Below are 8,716 nucleotides of genomic sequence, written 5' to 3'. Positions count from 1 at the left end.
TTTATAAACCTTTACAAATTTTGTGAAAGAACAGATCAGTGCTCTAAGAAAACCTGTTGTGTTCAATTTACGGAAAACTAAGTAATACGCCTTTTACTTTGGCCGATATGTTCATACAGAAAATTTTTTACAAGATTAATTTTTCACAAACTTTCCACAACTTGTTCAAACCTTCAACTTTATCCTACCTAACTTAAAATAATCCTTTAGCCTTCTAAACTAGGCCCAAGAAAACCCATATTCCATTGCCTTCTTATAATCTCTTACCAAAAACACATTTCACTTTCCTCACACACCTTGCATGTAAAACTGTTTCTTCAGTAACCTACTAAAATCATTACAATTTTATTTTCTGACAAAATATTTGATTTAAACACTTAATATTTTTAAGCCAATTAATCAGAGCTCTTTCATATATAAATATCACACACAGCACATATAAATGCACAGTCAGACAAAAGATCCAGTAGTTGTAGGGTTTTTCATTTGCCAGTTTCTTACTTAGATTACTGGTTTCAGGGTGGAGCCCTTGGAGGAACAGGGCCAGGAAAGCATGCAGTTTCTGCAGCCTAATAAGTGGGCACAACTGGAAGGCAAAAAAAAAAAAAAAAAAAAATCCCCAAAATTAAAGATCCCATTTTTCATATTGGATCCTAGATCCCCAAAAAAGAAACACTACAGAACAACAGTGTAATTATTTTACCATGCGTTTCATTGCAAAGCAATCCAAAGACAATCAGCACATTATATGATTAGCCCATCCCCCTGAGAGTCTTATCTCTCACTGTGGGTGTGGGGACATTTTCATACCTTCTAGGTAGCCAAGAGCATGCTTCTCTGATCCAAACATACAAAGAGCTGAGTATCTCCCCATAACTGCCATTAGCCACCCCTGAAAGTATATTTCCTACCTAGTCATTACACACCAAATCTCTCTCGCAATGTGAAGTAATATCTGATATCCCCAGAAGTCAAAAATGTTGGATAACACAATACAAAACAGAACAGAGCCTTAGATTTTGAGAGAGATCTATCCACTTTCAGTTCCTGGGGTTTTATGAGGAAAACAGAGGATTTTCCCAAAACAGGGTCTGTGGCATCTCCTATTTTTCTCAAGGAGTTCCAGGCTGTTAGAGCTTGAATATGTGGTTTTAATTAAGCTGACTTTTAATCATAGTGCTCTTTTAAAAAATCCTTTTAAATCTCTTATTACCCAACATTAGTCTTGCCAAATCACCAGTATTTCTGACTTTTGAACTTTACCAAACATAACCTCCTGGGTGCTCAGAGAAAGGAAAATTCAAGATGGTTCATGGAGGGGAGGAGAATCAACAAACGGTAAAGGTCATATAGATATCAAACAAGGAGTGACTCATTCCCTAAGCCAGGAATTGAACCCTGAACCAAGGCTGCCATTGGAAACAGACAAAGCCTTAGCCACAAAGCTTCAGCATTGGGCAGTTTCCACTGCTCTTCCCAGAAGGGGCCTAGAGTAGCCAATTTTGAGCTTTCGATGGCTTTTAACTGCTTAAGATAATTTTTAGAGCCAACTATGACATGAATTCCAAAATTCCTGTTCTGTGGATGGTGGAGACCAAGAGAAAGTACTGAGTACTGCCACATGGTTACAAGGTCAAGCTCCCAAGGACATGAAACAAGATGAGAGGGAAACTTTATCCAGTTTTTTTTTTTCAGAGACCTGCAGCAAAGTTTGTAACTGACCAGTTTGCTGGGTTGACTTGTACAGCAGTCTTACGGGGTCCTAAGCCTGTGTTCTATCCTAAGGTACTCGTCTTTATGACAGAACAATACAGAAAGACCAATTTATAGCACAACGTACACCAGATTTTCTATAGTAGCCACTCCACTTAGCCCCCAATATCAAACTGGCAAGGCTCAACCTTGCCCCCAGATGGGCCCTGTCATGTTTAATCCACTGCACTCCAGTTGGTGCTCATAGGTGTAAGAAGAGAGTCATGGATCTCTTGGCCACACTTGTCTGTAATACAGCTTCTGCAACATCGAGCTGGAGAGAGATGTGAGATGCCATCTACTATGGTGCATCCATTGCCCCAAATCAGGAGCTCAGGTGGGGAGGGAGTCCATCTTGTTGACCACATCCACCTGGAATCAAACTTCAAGCAGGGAGAGGAAGGAGATCATGGATCAGTGCCACAGACCCCATCATTCTTACCAACATTTAGTAATATTCTTGAATAAATGCTTTTCCATTTGCAGGATGCCTTTAGGAGAATTTCAGAGATTTTATGTGGCTGTTTCTTTTTAATAATTTTCACCAATGATGGTTGTTTTACTTAGGAGAGGGTCTGCAGAGCCCTTGATGCCCCCATTCCAGAAGTGCACCTCCAGGGGGCAATGAGTTCGGGCTGGTTGATATATAGCACTGTTTTGGCAATAGCTGACTAGTACAACAAGCCTACTTCTTTCTCCTAAAATACCATCTAGCATTCACTGTTTACTCTTCGCTACTCATGGAGTAGATATTGTTTTTAATCCCCATTTTACACATGATAAAAGCAAAGCTCAGAGAAACTGAGCTTCGTCTCACCATCAAACAGCTGCTAAAGCACAGTGGTAGAACATGAAGCAGAGCACATTTAAGTACATGTCCTACTGAAAGAGCTGTGTTATTCACATGTTAGTGTGTGTGTGTGTGTGTGTGTGTGCATGCTGGTATTTATTTTATATGAGGAGGGTCACCTTCTTCCTAAATTTTAAGTATTTTTAAAAACATATTATTTGGGTTCATAATGGAGTGTGAGTAAAGTAGTTAAGATATATTGGCCGGGTATGGTAGCTCACATGTATAGTCACTCTGGGAGACTGAGGCAGGAGGATTACTTGAGTCCAGGCGTTTGAGACCAGCCTGGGCAACACCGCAAGACCCTATCTACAAAAAATGAACAAAAATAGCCAGGAGTAGTGGCATGTGCCTGTGGTCCTAGCTATTAACACTTTGGAGGCTGAGGTGGAAGGATCCCTTGAGTCCAGGAGTTCAAGATTGTAGTGAGCTGTGATTCCACCACTGTGGTCCAGCCTGGGTGACAGAGCAAAATCCTATCTCAAAACGAACAAAACAAACAAATAAAAAGATCTATCAATTATAATAATAACTTTTCTGCATTTAATTCATAAACAAGAAGATTCCAAACTTACCTAATAAAATGCAATTATGTCAGGGTCTCTCCCTCTTGACAGATTCGGAGAGAAAATGCGGTCTGCAGGATGTTCTCCTGTCTGAGCCTCCTCGTCATGATGGGAACGCAGTGCTCAAGAAGCACATCCTGGCCCATGAGAGAAGGGAGGGAGTAGGCTAGAATAACTCTGAGCTCCCTTTCTGCTCCAAAACTTTAAGATTCCATGAGCTAGGATGTCAGTGACTCTCCCCACTATGGCCTTCGGACCCTAGTTTTCCAGCACCAACTTCAATCAGCTCCAACCACCAGCATCTCATCTCTGTGCCAGAACCTGCAAATGCAGCAGGTTAGACATACAGAGGGATTCACACTCAACAATGACCGACAGGACCCAGTGTATAAATACCCCAGCTCCCTCCTTCCTCAGGCTCCGTGTCTGGGAAATCCCAACCAAGGCATTGTGAATCCAGAAGTGTTTCTGTGAAGCAGAGAAAACGTGACTGAGCAGAAATCAGGAGCAGAGCTGTGTGAAGCCATGAAGAGGAGGGCACAGCCAAGGGCAGCCCTAGTCTGGGCAAACTGTGGGGTCAGCAATGCGGGAAGAGCAGGGGACTGGAGACTCAAGGGTCAGCTCTTGCTACATGACATTCCAAAATACAGATCATCCCTTTTTGTTCATGATCTAAGGTGTGGCAAAGCTCAAAACTGGGGGCACATCATGACCCCTCAAAAGTTACAAGGAACTTTGACATAAAATGGGGCCTCGGAGCTGTAGTAACCTCAAGCCAACCCAGCCCTGGCTCTCTAGAGGGAGAGAGCCAGGCCCAGGTTGGCACCAGCCACATCTCATGCCCATCCTCAGCAGAAGTCACCCCTGCAGGAATGCCAGGGTCCAGGGGACACCATGGCCAAGCAGACACTGACAGAGGAACTCCAGGCTTAGCAGCACTGCATTGACCTTTCTGCCAATCCATGTTACCCCTCTTTCAAGGCCAACCTCCTCCAGGCCCAGTTGCAGCACTCTGCCTCCTATGCGGTCACTAGGAGTACTTGCCTGGAGCCAGGCCCAGTGGGTTAGGATCCTGGCTTTTGAGCATGACTTTCAGCAAGTCTTTTTTTTTTTTTTTTTTTTTGAGACAGGGTCTCTGTCACCCACGCTAAAGTACAGTTGCATGATTTCGGCTCACTGCAGCCTTGACTTCCAAGGCTCAAGCAATCCTCCCACCTCAGCCTCCCAAGTAGCAGGTACCTCAGCCTCCCAAGTAGCACCACCACGCCTGGCCAATTTTTTATATTTTTGGTGGAGAAAGGGTTTCACCATGTTGTCCAGACTGGTATCAAACTCCTGAGCTCAGGTGATCTGCCTGCCTTGGCCTCCCTGGAATTACAGGCGTGAGACACTGTGTCCAGCCACGGCAAGTCTTTTTGCCTCAGTCTCCTCATCTGTAAAATGAAGATAATAATAATTATCTCAGGAACTGATTTAAATAGTGCATGTACCAAAGTCAAGAAACCTGGCAGACACTGTCTTAAATAAGTGATCAAAGTTAACATCACCAACAAGGAGACATATTGACATCACAGGCCTCCTGACAAGATACATTACTTCTGTGGCATTATTACCAAAAATGTATAATCTGAACTTAGTTGTGAATAAACATCAAACAGACTCAAACTGAGAGGCCTTCTACAAAGTAACTGGCTCGTACTCTTCAAAAATGGCAAGGCCGTGACATATACAGAAAGCCCAAGGAACTCTTCCACATTGTGGACAACTAAATGCAGTGTGTGATCCAGGAGGCAGTCCTGGGGCAGAAAGGAAGAGGGAAAAGGAAAGACATTTTTCGTTCTGCTTTGTTTTTGCTCTGAAAGACCAGACTGGTACAGTTGGTGAAACTTGGGATGCGTGGACTGGATGGCAGTGTTGTGTCAGTGCTAAATTTCTGGTTTCGATGAGGGCACTGTGGCTGTGTAGGAGAGTGTAGGAGCTTAGGAAGAAGACTGACTCTCCAAAGGGAGAGGGCCAGGCCCAGTTAACAGCTGTAGTTATTAAACTCTGCAGCAATTGCTGTCTGCCCCGCACAGTCTATGATTATAGATAGTCTTGTTGCTTAACTGCTCAGCAGACAGATGCTCGATTTCTGGGGCCGTTGCATATTTGTAACACTCAGGAGGTCTAAAATATTGGCAGGCAAGTTATTTTATCCAACATGAATGGGATCTAGATTTGCCAGTCACTGTGCCAAGCACAGGGAGGCAAAGGGACCCGAGGATCAGGCCCAGGCCTTCGTAGAATGTGCCCATTCCAGCAGGAGTGGCTGGAGAGCTCCCCACAGATAAGGGCAGGATGGGGTGCTCTGTACCAACTAGTGAAATGAGAACAACCTCAGGAATGCAGAGGAAAAGGAATGTGTGTGGAAAAAAGACAAATGACACGGAGAAGTAGTAAGAGCAGAAAGACTCTGTTTAACATGACCTTCAATGTATTTTCTTTGAGATGAGTGTGGGCTTGCCTGAAAAGGTGAGAAGACAAGATATGTTCAAGGCATTCAGCCATGATGGCACCATTGCACTCCAGCTTGGGCAACAGAGCAAGACCCAGTCTCTGAGGAAAAAAAAATACATATATAAATATATATATACATATATATGTAATATATGTATGTATTATAATAATGACTTTTCTGTTTTAATTCGTGAGAGGCTTCCAAACTTACCTTAAAAATGTACATATATCAAGCCACAATCTCTCTCTTGACAGAACTTGGGAGGAAAATGGGGGCTGCAAAATGTTTTCTTGTCTGAGCCTCCTCTTCACGATGGGAATGCAGTACTCAGCGAAACACATCCCACCTCCACGAGAGTAGGGAGGAAGTAGACTAGAATAGCTCTGAGCTACCTTTTTGCTCCAAAATTCTAAGATTCCAAGAGCTAGGGTGTCAGTGACCCTCCCCCAATGGCCCTCAGACCCTAGCTTTCCAGCACCAACTCCAGTAAGATCCAAATGCCTATATCTCATCTCTGGGCCCAAAGGCTCTTTCAAGAACTTCAGTGTGCAGCAGGTCAGATATGCAGAGGGAAAAACACTCAACAATAACTGACAGGACCCAGTGTATAAGCACCCAGCTCCCTCCTGACTCAGGCTCAAGGCATTATGACTTATGACTCAAGGGATTGAGTCATCATTTATAATAGCAAAACTTGGAAATATATGGCAAGATATGTAATAGCCACACAACACCTCTATCTTCCTTTGGAGTGCAGTGGTGCAATCACAGCTCACTGCAGCTTCTCCAGCCTCAGACTTTCCGGTAGCTACAGGTCTTGCTATGTTGATCAGGCTGGTCTTGAACTCCTAGGCTCAAGCGAACCTCCTCCTCGGCCTCCCAAAGTGCTGGAATTACAGGTGTGAGCCATGGTGCCAGGCCAAAAAAACTGTGTAGACAGCCCCAGCCTCCTCCTTGTGATACTATACTGCCGCCTAATGTCCTCTCAATAAATTACACCAAATACATTCTCCACGTGAATTCAGAAATAATGGAATAAACAAGGTTGAAGTTGAACCATTTTAGTGTGATAGAAAAACTTTTTGGAAACCAGTCTGCACATATGCATGTATGCTTGTGTATGTATGAAGTACATCTGGAGAACACAAATAAGCTGTTAACAGCAGATGCCTCCGGGAAAGGGAACTGGCAGGCTGAGAAATCTACCAAAATAATAGTGATGATGGTGATGGTGATGATGTTATTTTGTATCTTTTAAATTTTGAGGCATATGATGTCCTGCTAATTGAAAAAAAAAATGTTTAACTTAAAAAAAGCATTTATTAAATGTTGCTGCTATGATGACTAAGGGGCCATCTTTTCTTCATTCATTGATTCGTGTTCTTAACAAATACTTACTGAAAGCTTCCTGTGTGCTGGGCACTGTCTGGAGGAAAAACAGTGAGGAAGACACGCTCCCACTCTCCTGGAGCAGAGATGCTCAGAGGACAGCCCGGGACACCACATAGTGAAGGCGGCCGAACCCACAGCCTGGGTCCTAGGCTGGCTGGCCATGTGGAGCGGCACCCACCCAGCCCTGCGGCCGTGGGTCAGTGCCGTGGGGAGCAATCACATGCAATGGGCTTCAGCCCTGCATTGGGTCTCTTTGTTTGGGCACTTCAGCCTTATCCTAATTAATATGCACTTCACAAGCAGCATATAAGGGACATTTTATTCACCCAGCAACAGAAGCACACACATTCTTCTCCAGTGCCATGGAAAACTTACAAAAAGTCACAAAGAGGGATACAAAGCTCATGTCGACAACCTCCACAGAGTGGATATCAGAGATGACACTCCCTGGCCACAGCTCAATCAAGGGACAATTCACTGATTAAAAGGTAAATTTAGAAATTAATTCAAAAATTTAAAAATGTTTCTTTTTTATCTTTTTTTAAAGTTTATTAGCAATCTAAAAAAAATACTGGTTCATAGGACATAAATCAAAGAAACCACTAACTTGCTAATCTCTACGACATACAAGTTCTATTTATAGTTATGAACTTGACAGTAGGCCAAATTTAGGGTTTAAAATCCAAGAAACAAAAATATATATATAGAATTTTAACCTCATAATTATTTGAATGTCATTTTGGAAAAGTGCTACTTGAGACGCAGACACTGAGGACATACCTGTATGTGCATGTTGGTCCTGACCCCCACCTTCCTTTGTACTCACACTAAGAAGCACCCCAGTTACTAGAGTAAACAGAATAAAATGAAAGAAGCTGTGAAAAATTACTTATGAGAGAGGGGACATGACCACAGGCAGAGGCGCTTCCTAACTCGTACTGTGAAATTCTCTCTCTTCAAAAACTGTCCTTAAATGTTTGAGGTGATGCATATCCCAGTTATACATATGTATAAAAATGTCACATGTACCTCAAAAATACATACAACTATGATATAGCAAGTTGTTTTTTTTAATTCTTTAAGTTATAGGGTACATGTGCACAACCTGCAGTTTTGTTACATAGGTATACATGTGCCATGTTGGTTTGCTGCACCCATTAACTCACCATTTACATTAGGTATTTCTCCTAATGCTATCCCTCTCCCTACCCCCCACCCCCCCCAACGACAGGCCCCAGTGTGTGATGTTGCCTGCCCTGTGTCCAAATGTTCTCATTGTTCACTCCCCACCTATAAGTTAGAACACGTAATGTTTGGTTTTCTGTCCTTGCAATAGTTTGCTCAGAATGATGGTTTCCAGCTTCATCAATGTCCCTGCAAAGGACATGAACTCATCCTTTTTTATGGTTGCATAGTATTCCATGGTGTATATAATCCAGTCTATCATTGATGGACATTTGGATTGGATCCAAGTCTTTGCCATTGTGAATAGTGCTGGAATAAACATAAATGTGCATGTGTCTTTATAGTAGCATGATTTATAATCCTTTGGGTATACACCCAGTAATGGGATTGCTGAGTCAAATGGTATTTCTAGTTCTAGATCCTTGAGAAATCGCCACACTGTCTTCCACAATGGATGAACTTACAGTCCCACCA

At 42.9% G+C, this 8,716-nt stretch overlaps 1 long non-coding RNA gene across 1 annotated transcript; it reads right to left on the bottom strand.

The window, feature by feature from the left end:
* Nucleotides 1-1,406: 1,406 nt before the first annotated feature.
* LOC108522412 (uncharacterized) lies at nucleotides 1,407-4,448 on the bottom strand. Its single transcript, XR_001883460.1, has 3 exons — nucleotides 4,408-4,448; nucleotides 3,178-3,305; nucleotides 1,407-2,135 (listed from the first exon to the last, which is right to left on the bottom strand). It is a non-coding gene; the product is annotated as an uncharacterized LOC108522412 (long non-coding RNA).
* Nucleotides 4,449-8,716: the final 4,268 nt, after the last annotated feature.

Source organism: Rhinopithecus bieti, unplaced genomic scaffold, assembly GCF_001698545.2.
Source record: "Rhinopithecus bieti isolate Rb0 unplaced genomic scaffold, ASM169854v2 scaffold_56174, whole genome shotgun sequence".
Lineage (NCBI taxonomy): Eukaryota > Metazoa > Chordata > Mammalia > Primates > Cercopithecidae > Rhinopithecus > Rhinopithecus bieti.
Note: the sequence above shows the minus strand (reverse complement) of the source record. Positions and strands in the feature narration are given on the sequence as shown.